Raw genomic sequence first — 14,605 nt, 5'->3', positions numbered from 1 at the left:
CCTAGCGTGCACACACATCACTCGGGGAAGCTTGTGACGATGCAGGCTTCCGATCCAACCGGGAAAGGGGAGAATTCACTCTGGAAGATCAGAACTTGCTAGGACTGCTTATATGCCCAGCTATGAATTGAGACTCCAACGCTCATGCATTTGGGGTGGGTGGGCTTGGGGATCTCGAGTCAGGATGCTGGGGGAGACTCAGAGAGCTCTGCGTTCTCCTCAATATGTCGAAAGCTAAGTTAAACAGAAGCCCGTCCAAGATGCAGATGAGTTTGGATTTCCGCAAAATGCATCAGCTACAGAAACATTCAAGAGGAAAAGGGCTTACTCTTTCTGTACAGAAACAATCCCCTGGAGAGAATGAAAATCCAGGTGAAGAAAGAGCTGCTAAGATATTTGGGGGGTGATATGTTGGGGGGTCGGGCAAGTACAGGATGAAGGAAGGTTTCGTCATTTAATCTTATATCGTTGGGTGTTGTCGATTTTCCATGGTCACGTATGATGATGTATTTCTTTGGTAATTAAAAAAAAAGAAGAAGAAAAAGCAAGACTGTCTGGTGTAGGGCACCTGGCAATGGTCTGTCCCTAGGGTATAGGCCACTGTGTAAAGAGAACATGAACTGTGAACTCACTCCATCCTGGAATGGAATCTGGGCTCCAGCAAAGAGCTTAGGAAAAATTAGTCGACATTGCCCCACCTGCAGAATCGGGTAATGGGGCCTTTACTACAGTCGCTGCTGTGGGCACGAGAGACACATACGTGAAGTGGTTCATACCCAGGTGGCCTCCACGGGCGTCTTACAAAGCCAGAGCCCTCACCCCACGGGGCCGGGGCACCACCCCTGATAGAATTTCATCCTGGCAGACAGCTCCGAAGCACAAATACATTCTAAAATCTCTGGATGGGAGCTAATCACTTCGGAAGTCAGTGAGCCACCTCTCAGGATATCAGAGGAGCCTGGAAAAAAAAAAAATGAGACCCTGGGGAATGGCAGAGAATTTTCTTCCTTTGCGAATGGCAAATTTAGACATATGAAAAGTTTAAAGTGACATGCCAAATAAATCCAAAGTCGTCATAATTTAGCCAGCCACCTTTATTATGAGACAATAAGATGCATAAAGTCAGTGCTATGGAGGGTGATGTAGGTCGTTTGGTCCACGTACAATTAGGAGGCTGATATTTGCTTAACGTCCAAAGTCGGCACTGCACGGCGCTCGCCTAGTGGTTGGGATTCCACAGGACGCACGGTTTCCATCACAGAGTGAGAGGTCATTTGCTACTGCAAAGAATCCTAGGATTTTTCTAGGAAAATTCCACTCCAAGAGGCTCATTCCTAACATGTGGGCAGGTGACTGTCTAAACCGCTGAGGGAAGACAGTCAAGGTAAACAGCTAATTAATTAAAGAAAACCTCTCTCTCCACCCCAGCCCTGAAAATATCCTGCAATTGAGACACACACACACACACACACACACACGTTTAAAAATGCTTCCAGGCCACCGGGTCCTCCAGCCCCACTGCCTGCGTTAATTAAAGTCTACAAACCTTAAACTCCCCCCCTCCCTGCAATGTCTGTGCGACCACAGCCCCTCTACTCTTTCAGGCAACATTTGCTCCAACCGAATATTCCGGTGCTTTCGGGAACAACATTTAAAAATAAACCATTTTGGCACATTGTCAAAGTCTTGTCTAAATTCCTTCATGACAACCACCCTAAGTGAGATTTTGAAAGCCAAAGGGAGCTGGGGGCAGGGGGAAAAAAAGGAGTCCCCCGTGTAGAGTTATAATTTCAGACAACGCCAAATGAGGATGCATTTACCGATTCCCTCTCCCCCTGTCTAATTCTGGCGTGTGCAGGGGGGTAGCCTCACCCCACCCCTGACTCCCACCGCCTGCATTTCCTTTGTCCTCTATGTGGAGCCGGGCACGTGGGTTGTGGGTGAGGAGACTCCTAAGTCGTGGGACACCTTTTGGCCCGTGGCCCGGGCTGGCCGCTGGAGAAAGAAGGGCTGGGCAGAGAAGAGGCCTCAGGCAGGTGTTAAAATGTTGTCCCTGGTCCTCCATAGCAATCACCGCAAAACACTCTCATCTGCTCCATTCCGATCAACAACCTGCTCTCTCCTTGGTCTGTTGCTAAGAGACCAGCCTGTTGTTTACAAGATCCTCGGTGGCGTAGACTTCCATAATTTATAATTTATTATCTTAGTGTCAAAACTTGTGTTGGTTTTTATTTTATTTCACCATAGATCCAATAATTGTTAGATACAACAAAGGTCATACATCCGCCTGTGGCACCGTCGCTGCTCTGATAGCATCCCCGGCTGCCCCTAAGTTTAGGTGCCGCGGAAGAAAATGCTATTATAAACGGAAGATGAATATCACTTTTGTCCATTAACTTCATGCATTATATGACTGCTCAGGTCAATGGATTCCCTCAAGATTTGTTCACCGTTGAAAACATATTTCTGTCCAACCAAGAAGGAAATGAATTGAAATGATTTCAATTATCACAAGAAAGGAGTTGAGTCTTCTCGCCGGACACTTCAACACCCCCTCGCCCATCTTGCCGATCCCGTCCCCACAAAGTTCAGGGCCATGGGCATTTAACCAGTGGTAGAAAATACTCTCGAGCCATTGCTGGGCTTTGTGGGTACACATAAGAGCCTTTGGAAAGTATTCTCGACTCACAGCAGGTCAATCGATTCAGTACGGAAAAACGAAGAGTCATTTAAGGAAAACAGCTCAGTGGCAAGACACCCACTTAAAGCAGAAGAGAAACCGTGTATGTTTACAATCACAATCGCTGCTAACCTTTCGTGGACCAGACACAAGGCTGAGTGCTTAACCTGGAGCGACGGATATAAATCTCCCGACAAACCTATGAGGAAAGTTCTAGGAGTAGCCCCGTTTTAGAGACAACATAATCAGGCCTTTGTGACCTTAGAGAAGTGACAGACCTAAGCCCAGGATGAGTGACCCTACAGGCATTGTTCTCAAAGGAATTAGAGGAAAAATCCAGCAGGGGCTTAGCAGTCTGTCGTCTGTTTAAGAAGAGTTCACGGGCACGTGATGAAGCAGGGAAATTCACATAGGTTCCAAAACCGTATCACCACATTATCTTTGTCTGCAGTCTTTGGAATCTCTCTAGAAACCACAGAGCATGAGAAATTTCTAGGAAGGGCATTTTATTTTCCCCATCAGAGGACCTGGCAAATTCTCATGGCATTTTACTGGGAATTAAATTTGTTGTTTCCAGAAAGTAATTATGGCAATGATCCACACTGGCATTTTTTACCGCTTCATTCCTACCTACCCCCTGCTGGCGATAGCACGCTGGGTCCCTGTCCAAGATATCACACCGAGGAAGGATCTTCAGGACGATCCCTGAAGATCCCCAGCTTCTTCTTCTTCTTCTTTTTTTTTTTTTTTACTGAGATGGTGAAAAAAATATACATAAACAAACAGGCTCGAAACCATTGACCATAAAAGAAGCAGTCAGCCTCTTGATGACTTAACCGATTTCTCATACCTACTGGTTTTCTTCCCCCAAGCCAGGAGTTGACTCATGTAAAAGTGCAGACTCTTTGGCCATTGCAGACACACCACGAGCAACAGAAAGAGGTGCGCATATCCCCCAGGTCGTCTTCTGAGATCACCTCTCTGAGAACAGGGCCTGCTGAAGGTGCAGGCGGGGTCCTATTCATCTTGGTAACAGCATGAAACATGTGTCCATGGCTTACGGTTACAGATCAGAAGTTGTGGGTTCAATTCCCTGTCTGCCCTTTAGCGAGCCCTGTGAACTGAGGCAGGCCTGTTAACTCTTGGACTCCCGGTCTCTACGTTTGCAAAAACGGGGGTAATAATACCACCTTCTTTGCAAGGAAGATACAGTTAAAGCTAAACAGTGGACACCACCCAAAATCCGGGGGGAAGAAGACTCTACAAAAGTTATTGGCAGCCCAGGGCCCAATTATGTGTCTGACAAAAGTTGCCTCTTGTTGTTTGTGCGTGTGGCTGGGAGCACGTTGTCGGGGTCCCTGCACCGACTCCGGCGAGCCCTGGGGATCCGGAGGTGAAAGGCTGCTTCTTCCTATCGATTGTTCAAGGTGTAATGGAGGAGACAAACATGAAGTCTACACCCACTGCTGTGGAGACCCAGATTGAGAAAATGTCATCTATGAGCCTCATTTTCTTATCCGTAACATAAGGGCATCACTGCCTTGTCAGCTTGAGAATGAAGAGAAGGATGCCACCTGCTATCTGTCACCCAGGAGGGTCTCAGCAAATATGGCGGGAGGGGGAGGTGGCACGTCCATGGCCCCTCTCAATGGCTACTTCTCCCCCAGGTTTTTACAGGGGATCCTAGAAGGAGAGGTGTTTCTTCACTAATAAGAATTGAAGGTAATCAGAGCACAGTCGCACCAGCCACCTGCGTGGGGTCTTCACCAAGGGCGGCGGAAACTGTCAGGCTGGAAATGCACACCACAGACTCCCTCTGCCCACCCCACTGACCTTTCTGAGGGTAACTTCAAAGTGTCAATGTTAACGCCGACGGATCGCACGGGTAAAGCTCCTAGAACGCAGCAGATATTCGGTAGAAGGCAGTTGCCCTCCTTTCCAAAGACCCTGAAATGGAGATAAAGCCGACATGTGATTGGCCATAGTCTGGAGTCTCTTACCCAACGATGGGGAGTCAAATAGAATTTCCACGGAGATTTGATTATCCCTGTATCTCCTCTCAATCCCTGCCATCCAGTCAATACTACTTCCCAGGGGGTTGTGTTTGTTTGTTTTAATGGAAATAAGCTAATGCAAGGGGACTGTCAGAATTAAGTGTACCCTAAGTGAACTATTCCTTGCCCGCCTATAAAACCTGCCCCCAACCCTGTCTCCCTATAAAAGCAGAATCTTCTACCCACGTGTCCAAGACATGCATCAAGACATAACGGGTGACCCCAGTTCCAGGTAGGCCTCAGCCCTGCATCTTCAATTGCCATCCGAGGTCTATTGATTCTCTTTCCCCAAAAGTCTCTTTTCTACACAGGTCGTTAGTTTTCAGGGCAATTACTAAGCACATGATTCCAGACCGAGGTAATACATGTTCCTTATCGTCTTATAAACTTGTAAGGGCCCCCGTCTTGAGCAAGGAAAAACTCAAACCTCTTAGCACAGGCTCCTACTTCAACGACCCATCTGTTCTCTAGCCTCTTGGACACCCCTTCACCACAAACTTTATGGACGTGCAACACAACAGCTGCCTCTCGTCCTTCAAGCACGTCACGCTGGACCACAATTCTCTGACTGCACGTTCTGTCCCTCTTGACTCCTGTGACATCTCTTTTCCCAGAAAATTCCCGTTCGGCCTTCAAGACACAACCTGAATGCCACTTCTTCTCAGAAGTCTTCCTGTGTTCTCCGGGCAGGCTGATCATCTAAGCTGGTTTCACTCATCTCTGTATCAATAAAGCCTGACCCATAGTAGCGTCTCAGCGCCTATGCCACTGGGTGTTGGTTTAACACCTTGGGTCTCCAAATGTTCTCCTCACTCTCCTTTCCAGAACCGTCTTTCTCCACTAGTCATTAGCTGTTGATGTGCCTCAAGGCTGGCCATATGGCATTTTTTAAATGATCAGAATAATAACTCTTTACATTGTGTCTTGGGTATTCCCTCTGCTCTGCTCCCCTGCCATCAGATGCTGATGCGTCCCAAAGCTGCAGCTCCAGTCCTGCCTCGACCCGTATCCCGGAACTTTCCATTCATGGATGTGATGGCTGTATGGAGACTTGACTATTGCACAGAGCCCTCAAACTCAAAGCTTCAAACTGATTTTATTTTCATCTCTCTACACACCTCTAAACCCTTATTCCATTCCAATGTTCCCTCATTAGTGGCATCACCACAATCTCCACATCCATTTGGTTCCCCCCTGAACACCTCGCCCCACCTTATTAAGCAACACTTTTTCCGGGGCGCCTGGACGGCTCAGTCAGTTGAGCATCCAACTCTTGGTTTCAGCTCACGTCATGATGTTGCGGTTCCTGGGTTCAAGCTCTGCGTGGGGCTCTGTGCTGACAGTGCGGAGCCTGCTTGGGATTCTCTCTCTCTCTCCCTCTCTCTGCACTTTCCCGGCTTGCTCATGCTCTGTCTCAAAATAAATAAATAAACATTAAAAAATAAATGACAAGGGGTGTCTGGGTGGCTCAGTCGGTTAAGCGCCTGGCTTCGGCTCAAGTCGTGATCTCACGATTCATGGATTCGAGCCCTGGGTTGGGCTCTGTGCTGACAGCTTGGAGCCTGGAGCCTGCTTTGGATTCTGTGTCTCCTTGTCTCTCTGCCCCTCCCCTGCTTGCTCTCTCTCTCTCTCTCTCTCTCTCTCTCTCTCTCAAAAATAAATTTAAAAAAACATAAAAAAAAATTTAAAATAAATGACAAGGTTTTTGGATGCTTTGCATATAATAGTTTTCAAATCTATTCAGCTCCCCAATCCAAGACCATTCTCCATCATTCCCTTGCTCGAGGCTAACATTGCCCCTTTTCTGCAACAAACTCCGACTTCACCTCCCTGCGTCTCGTTATTTTACCCTTCCCACCCATCCTCCTCCTAATAGTCAGGATGGCGGTTCTAAAATACCAGTATCATCACATCCTTTTTCTATGATTTTTCTATGTTTTCATTGGAAACCAGGTTTTCCAATGGTTCCCCTGCTGGTTTGCACGTTTCAAACCCTCTGCCTGGTTCACAAAGACCTGGATTTCTGTGTCTTGTTTCTCTGGACCTGATAGCCATGACCGCTCAATTCTGCCTTGGGCTCTGTTCTCTCTAGGTCTTATCCTTCTCCTCTGCTGCTTTCTTCCAAACCTCATCTAACTCCTGGTCAACCTCCAGCTAGTAGTATATGATTTACTCCTTAGAGAGCTCCATCTCCTTTGTCTACCATTCAACTCCAAGTATCATGAATGAAGGTGTGAAATAAAGGGAAATATATATATATATATATATATATATATATATATATATATATATATATTTTGGACAAATTATTAATCATCTTTTTTTTCTTGAAATCAACTATAGGACCTCAAAAATGCTCTTTTCCCCCCCCAGTATGATCTCTTGTTCTCTCTTGTATCCCCGAGTTCACACTTTCAGGAATGTAGTTTTGTTCTTTGTAAAAACTCTTGGGGGGGACTTCTTCCAAAGAGATACTCTATAGCCTGTCACTGCAGTAAGAAACTTAGGGGCCCGTTTCTACTCCCCAGGCTCTGTAGAACGCACACATAATTGACCAGCACAAATGAAGCTTTTTCCTTGTGCGCCATGTTGTCGGAGTAAGCTCTTCTTTTGCTCATCACTCAAGTTCCCTCCCTTCCAAAAGCATTTTTGATAGTTTCTGACACATTTTGATTGGTTCCCCAACTCGGAGCTCCCCCTAGGAAAAGAACTTCCCTGTATTTTTTTTTCAAACAGGGTTTCTGCCAAGCAACCTGCATTTTAGCATCCTACATTTGGTCTGGGTTTTGCAATTCTAGACCCTTGTGCCAGAGAGAGCAAATCTTCTAGCCCTTTGATCTTCATGATCGTTCAATTATCTTTCTGGTCTCCTTCTGTTGTCATTTAGGGTAAGTACATACAGTCGGTCTTTGTATCTGTCCATGAAAGGTAATCTCACTCTTCTCTTAATTATTTTTGGATCCCTTGGCTAAGTGCCCCCCAATCTGCGTGCATCCTGCTCGTAACACGCAGCCCACATCTGCACAGCTTAGCCCAGGTGCAGTCTCTGCAGAACTACAAAGCCAGAACTCACAGCCTCTCTCCCTCCACCGAAAAGTACAATGCCCCAACAATGTTGTCACCTCCAGCTCAGTTTGTGCAACAAACCGCCTTGTCCCTGCACACTGGTACGTTACACTGAAACTTGACTGCCAACTGATGGCCACTCTCTTTTTGAGTTCTCTTCCCGGATTTCCTCTTGAACGCATCATGTTCTTTGCTTATTTTGGTTTTCCGGTTTGAATATTTTATAGTCGATGCGTTGATTTAAAAATTATGGGAGCTCTCACTGCTCTTGTTCCTGCGAGGATAGCTCTTTGCAATGCCCGAACAGGTTTTGAGGAAAACACAGTGTCTTTCTATACAATTTGACTTCTTAAATGAGGAGAAAGGATGACAAATACCTCTGTGCCTCTCTCCAAGGAGACAATACACCTTTTGCCTTTTCTATCCCTCACTCAGCCCCAGTGGGTGCCTGTCCTTCTGCATTGCACTGGGTTTACATTTATGTTTCGACATAAATGCTGTTGCATATACTTTTAAGGTAAAATTTGACAAAGTAAAGGCTGGCGTGTCATAGCAAAATGAGCATGATATTTGATGGTAGGTAACTTGGGTTCACTTCCTCTCCTGTGGTTTATTGGGCTCACCCTTGGCCACTCCTTTATGTCTTAGCATCTTCACCTGTCCAATAGGTGCATGATACACCTCTAGTCTTTCATAAAGGAAATAATGAAAATGACTCCAGAAGTTTTCCGTAAACTCTAAGGTGTTCTGCCAAACCTCAGATAACCTTCAGAAGTCTAAAAACGAAAGCCTAGGGGCACCTGGATGGCTCAGTCGCTTGAGCATCCGACTTCGGCTCAGGTCATGATCTCACAGCTCGTGGGTTCGAGCCCCGCATCGGGCTCTGTGCTGACAGCTCAGAGCCTGGAGCCTGCTTCAGATTCTGTGTGTGTGTCTCTCTCCCTCAAAAATAAATATTAATAAAAATTTATAAATAAATAAGTAAATAGGAAAGCCTAGTACCTGAAGCCTGGCACCTTTCATATATTGATACAGAGGCAATTTCTAATCAGCCTAATTTGTCAAAATAAAACTGGAAAGGAAATTTGGTTGAGAGAAAATGAGATTTCAGACATAGAGAAGTGTTGTTTTTCCTATGGCAGAAAATCTAATATGGTTAGAATCAGTCAAGAGGCACCATACCTGTCGCTGATGAGTGTGTGGCCAGACCCACTGTGTTCAGTCTACTGGGGAATCAGGAATACCACGGAGAATAGGGTCCCCCCTCCCCCACTAGAGCTCATAGTGGAATTGGGCTCTCGTCCCCACATTAAACAAGAGAATTTAGATAGAAATCAGAGTACAGCTTTGATGGCATCCAGCGAATGCTGAGAAATGGAGAAGAAAAGACTATGGAACATCACGGAAGACTTCTTGGAGGGGGTGTGGTTCCATCAGGGTTGTGAGGGTGCATAGAACAGGTAGAGCGGACAGCAGAGGGCATTTCTGTGTGAGACCCCCAGAGGGAATCTGGGAGAACAGGGAGGGGTATTTACAGAGTGACTGGTTAGCACGTTAACAGGTAATAAAATTAGTTGGACTCTGAAAGTCAAATACTGCAGCACCTGGAATCTGATATGTCTTATAAACAGGGGTGAGGGGAAGATCGGAGGGTGGGAATACCTTAAAAAGTCACTTTGAAAATGAATAAAGCCGCCCTTCCTTAAATTTAAATTTAAATTTATTTTGAATTACATGTAAATGTAAATAGATCACTGTGCCAGGACATATGCCCCTTCGTCCTAGAAAACTCCTCTGCGTCTTTGTCCTACTTACTCCTTGGCACCCCTCCAGACTCAGCAAGAGGCCATCTTCTCAATCAGCCCTACCCCAGCCCCCCTCCTCCTGGGCTAGGTGACCCCGAGTGGCCTGAACTTGCCTGATGAAAGCAACCTTTACCCCATCCTGTGGTTCATGGGTCCTCTATCCTACACCGTGAGCCTATTCTTTCCATCTTCAACTTTATTTATAGCCTCATCATTTTGTGTTCAGCGACTTTTACCTTCTCTGTGCACACAGCTTCCTCCTGTGAGCATAGGCTGTCCATGGACTCTTAGGGTACCCCTTGCCAGTATCTTCTCTGGTCACCAGGCTGAGAGAAGACTCCGGGGTTCCCTCGACGCCCCTTTACTCAGTGAGGTTAAGAGCGCCAGGTAGGTTGAACCAGGAATTCCCTTGGTTCTAACACAAAATATGGTCAGTTTAAATGGCCTAATTGTCCTGGCTAAATGGCTGTCCCCTGGGACAACTGAAAATGCTCTTTTAGCCTGGCTAACAATTCTGAGCCTCTGGGCCCCTGGGGTTCCCCGTGGGCGGATGGTGGGAGTCCATTAGCCGGCTCACCTCCTGCCCTTTCTGGTCTCACCTGGACCCTTATCACCTGTGTCTGGGCCTCCCGGTCTCAAGAGGTTCGTGCCTTCTTCTCTCTAGGCGCCAGCCATAGAGGGAGAGGTTCAAGCAACTGCCTTTCCTAACGCAATGAGACCTGCCTTTAACAGAGCATGAGGAGGAATTGCTGTGACTACTTCAAAAGGAAAGAAAGGAATAAATAACAAAGTGTACGAGTGTGGGCGAAAAAATACAAGCTTAAATGTGAGACCTCTTTGGTTTAAGGTATTGACAAGTAGATGGCTGTTGTAATGACTTGGTCTGTCAGAACGTGGGTTTCCTTGCACTGATGGGGGATGGGAACGCTAGCCCGTGTCTTATAGCAGGGCTCTCAGGACCAGAACCTGTGTGGGTGCAGCACCTGGGAAAGTACCTGAAAATGGAACCTGGCACAACCGTTGTTTGCTTGCTGAATACAATGAACTTTAGGGCTGAGACTCCCAATCTTGCTAGGACCCCATTTCCTTGAAAGGGGAGGATCCAATATTCCTCAACTGTTAGAAGTGGTGTCGATCTTCTGTGAACTTTCCAGAATCAACTGACTTGGGGAGGGTACTAAGACCCCCTTTTTCATGTTAAGTGTACAAAGTGTGGGGAAGAAATCCACTGAAAACGGATGAGCAAGGGGAGCTTGGGTGGCCCAGTCGGTGAAGCGTCTGACTCTTGGTGTCGGATCAGGTCATGATCTCGCGGTTTATGAGGTCAAGCCCTGCGTCGGGCTCCTTGCTGACAGTGTGGAGCCTGCTTGGGATTCTTTCTCTCCCTCTGTCCATCTCGCGCGCGCGCTCCCTCACTCTTTCTCTCAAAATAAATTTTAAAAAATTAAAAAAATCTTAAAAAAAGAAAAAGCATGAGCATTCCCTGCTTACAATGGCCACTCGCAACAGGATTAAGCCATTGCTCTGGATGATAAAGAAACAACAGGCAAAATGAACCAATTCACCGTAGATTTTTATCCTAGGAGAGGAGCAATAAACCCTATCCCTCCTTTCGTCAATTCCTCTTCAATTTAAAGAACGAACCGCAGCTCATAAGAAGTGAACTTGCTTATTGATTAATCCATACCTGCACAGCATTTAATACTGTATGATACCATCACATCAAGATGCAATTTGCTCCAACCTCTACGTGTCTAGTCATTTTAAATGTAGAAATTAGGTAATTATAGCCAGAAGTATTCATTAAAATTTGAAAGTAGATAAATAAAAGGGAAGGCTACCATCTAGTCATTAAAATTCTACAAATAAAATGTGAGAAAAGAAAGACATAACAAAATCCACACCCTTCCTATTATCTACCTCCTTTTTTTTTTTCCTTACGAGTCAGACACGACCTCTCTAGAGAATAGTTATTTCTTACCTCCATGATCAAGGTGGAGCAGGTTGCAGGGGATCCGAGTGTCCACCTGGGAGAGGGTCACAGTCCCTGAAGCAGAAGGTGTGGCTCTGTCACCTGTAATTTTCATCAGAAAACTAACTTGAAGCCTACAGATTAGACACTGTTTATGGGGTAACAGGAAGGGGGTGACTCATATCAAGATTAAAGAACTCCACATGATTCTTAAAAAGTTAAAAGGACCACAGCACCGTTGCATCTCTACAAATGCAGTGTGACTTTCTATAAGTCAGTGTTGTTTGAAGCCCGAGGAAGGGGGAGAGCGGGATTGGGGGCTGAGGCCGCGCGTTGTTAACAAATTCCTCAGTGAAACAGGAAAAGACAGGTTAATGGTTAGTTGTCTCTGTGTGGGTGGTTGCAGGTGGGAGGGCAAAGCAGGGCGATGGTAGAATTTCAACATCAGCAGAAAAACACAGGCCACATGAGCTCGCCTCAGACCAGCTGATTCCCCCAGTGCACTCACCAGGGAAAAGGGATTTGGAGGCAAGATCTCATTACTAATTTTGCGTGAAACCCACCTGTGAACACAGCAAAAGAAATAGTCCCTGGGATTTGCTCGGGTGGGGTGGGGGTGGGGGGTGGCGTTGTGCTCAGGTGTAGACGGCCATTAACCTAATCAGCTGCTTGACTTCGGGGCTCCTGGCAAAACACGAGGAGTTCTTGCACAGAAAGGGAACATGAATGCAGCTGGAAACCCAACCGTGAGGCTGCTGACAACAGCTCACAACACTGATGTGGGTCGGTAGCAGTCAAATAAATGATAATGGATCACGAGATAGGATTATATCTGGTAATCTATCTCAAGAGGCAAATAAACTCAAGGAGTTATTTCCTCCACCTTGACTGTATTTATATGCAGGGTCATGCACCTTTTAGGACTTTCTGTAGACTAAACGTATCCACTCAGTGCTATCTGAATAGTTCAGAGGCTCCCACATTCAGGTGAGGCTTGATCAAGAAGCCCAATCATGCCACGACGTACCTGGTTCTTCTGGGTCTCTTCTTTCTGTGGCTGATGATGTTGGCACCATCCTCGGGCTTCATGCCATGGTTGATGGTAACCTTAGAGTTCTTCTTTCATCAGAATAAAATGATAAAATGGGTTCCCAGTCCTACTCTTCACCTCTTTCCATCTCTCCAGCCACGGATCAGTGAGGATCTACTTCAGTGGCTTCCTGCGGCAGCCAGTATCCAAGATGGGCCACGATGATCTTCTCTCTTGATATTTACACTCTTGTAAATGTCCCACCCCTGAATAAGGGCTGGAATTAGTAACTAAATGATTGAGTTGTTGGGTCCAAAATTAGTCTATGATAGACCGGTGATTCTTCTTATCCTTCCATGCCCTGCATGGCTCTTCTCACTTGCTTGCTCTGGATAAGCGAGCTGCTGTGGGGTGAGCTGCCCTATCGAGACAAGGAATGGGGAATGTTCTCTGACCAACAACCAGTGAGGAACTGAGGTCCTCAGCCACCAGCCTACGAGGACCTGAGTCTTCTGATGTCCCTATGAGTGACCTTGGGAGCAAACCTTTCCCCAACCGAGACTTGACATGACCTTGCTGACAGCCTGTGAGTGACCCTGAAAACATAGAAGCTGCAATTGTGCCACGTTCATATCCCTGACCCCTAACTGTGAGTTAATCAGTGTTTTCTGTTGCAGCCAATAAGTTTCAGAATGGTTGTGATACAGCGATTGATAACCAGTATGGTCCCACAAAGGAGAGACGACACCCCTCTTGCCCAGAAGTCCCAACTAACGCATCCTTGATTCTCACTGGTTCTGAATGCTATATGTGCTTCTTCGTATGAACTGTCACGGTCAACGATCATCATTTCTGAGACCTGGCTCTGTAATCACAGGAGCTGGCCTCTAGTCGCTTTACTTACCAGCTCTGTGCTTGGGGCCATCCACTTAACCATAGCGAACCTCATCTTTCTCATCTATACAATGGTGTGGTGGCTCAAACTGTGTGTCCCAAAGAGGTATGACCAGCTCCTAACCCCTGGTACTCGTGAATGTGACCTGATTTGGAAATAGGGCCTTTGCAGATGTCATCAGGATGAGGGTCTACAGACGGGAATTTTCAGGCTGGCTTTAGAGTGGACCTTACATCCATGACTAGTGTCCTTGTGCAAGAAGGGAGATGGGAGGCATACAAACGCAGAAGACACCTGGAGCTCGTGGGGACGGAGGCAGAAATTGTAGAGAACCACGAGCCAAGAACACCAAGGATGGCCGGCTGTCACTTGTAGCCAGGAGAGAGGCAGGGAAGGGCTTCTCCCTCAGAATTTCCAGAAGGAAGCAACCCTGCTGACCCTTCATGTCAAGACTCCTGGCCTCCTGGCCTATGACAAAATAAGTATCTGTTGTTTCAAGCCCCTCGGTTGGTGGTACTTTTCTGTGCAGCCCTAGGAAACTAATCTGAATGGTTAATAATGGTCTATACCTTGTAAGCTTATGGATACAGGAGTCTATATAAATGTAATGACCAGTAATATAAATGTAATGACCAGTGTGCCGCCAGTTCGTTATCCCTCACTCCAATTCAGTATGCCAAGGAGGAACTGCACTGCCAAAGGCTGGCACAGTTGAAATCTGATGGGTAGGGGTGGGATACCAAGTTTGAAAGCAGTTCATGTAGAAATGGACACACAGCATGAGACGTGGGTCAGGGGAGAGAAGCAGACAGACAGATAGAGAACACAGCCAGCACACCATAGGTTTACAACAAGTGACTCATTCTGCCTGGTTTGAGACTGCCCCATGAGTCACTGGCACTTCCTGTGAAATATATTAACCGAATAGATATAAGAAAATGCTCAAATGCATTCCTCTCTACTGACTGTTCTGGGAAGAGTGGTAGAGAAGGAAGTCAAAGGCAAAGGTTTACGTTGAACCCACAGCTTCTCAGGGGGCCGTTGACAAGACATGCGTCCATTTCACATTTGAACTTAAATTCTAGACATCCCTCATTGTGTTA

General features: G+C 46.4%; 1 long non-coding RNA gene across 1 annotated transcript; it reads right to left on the bottom strand.

Moving 5' to 3' along the window:
* Positions 1-1,076: 1,076 nt before the first annotated feature.
* Positions 1,077-6,073, bottom strand: LOC109501207. The gene is made up of 2 exons (XR_002159167.3): positions 5,947-6,073; positions 1,077-4,627 (listed from the first exon to the last, which is right to left on the bottom strand). It is a non-coding gene; the product is annotated as an uncharacterized LOC109501207 (long non-coding RNA).
* Positions 6,074-14,605: the final 8,532 nt, after the last annotated feature.

This window comes from Felis catus, chromosome B3 (assembly GCF_018350175.1).
Source record: "Felis catus isolate Fca126 chromosome B3, F.catus_Fca126_mat1.0, whole genome shotgun sequence".
In the NCBI taxonomy this organism is placed as follows: domain Eukaryota; kingdom Metazoa; phylum Chordata; class Mammalia; order Carnivora; family Felidae; genus Felis; species Felis catus.
The sequence above is the reverse complement of the archived record's forward strand: the minus strand, read 5'-3'. Positions and strand labels throughout refer to the sequence as shown.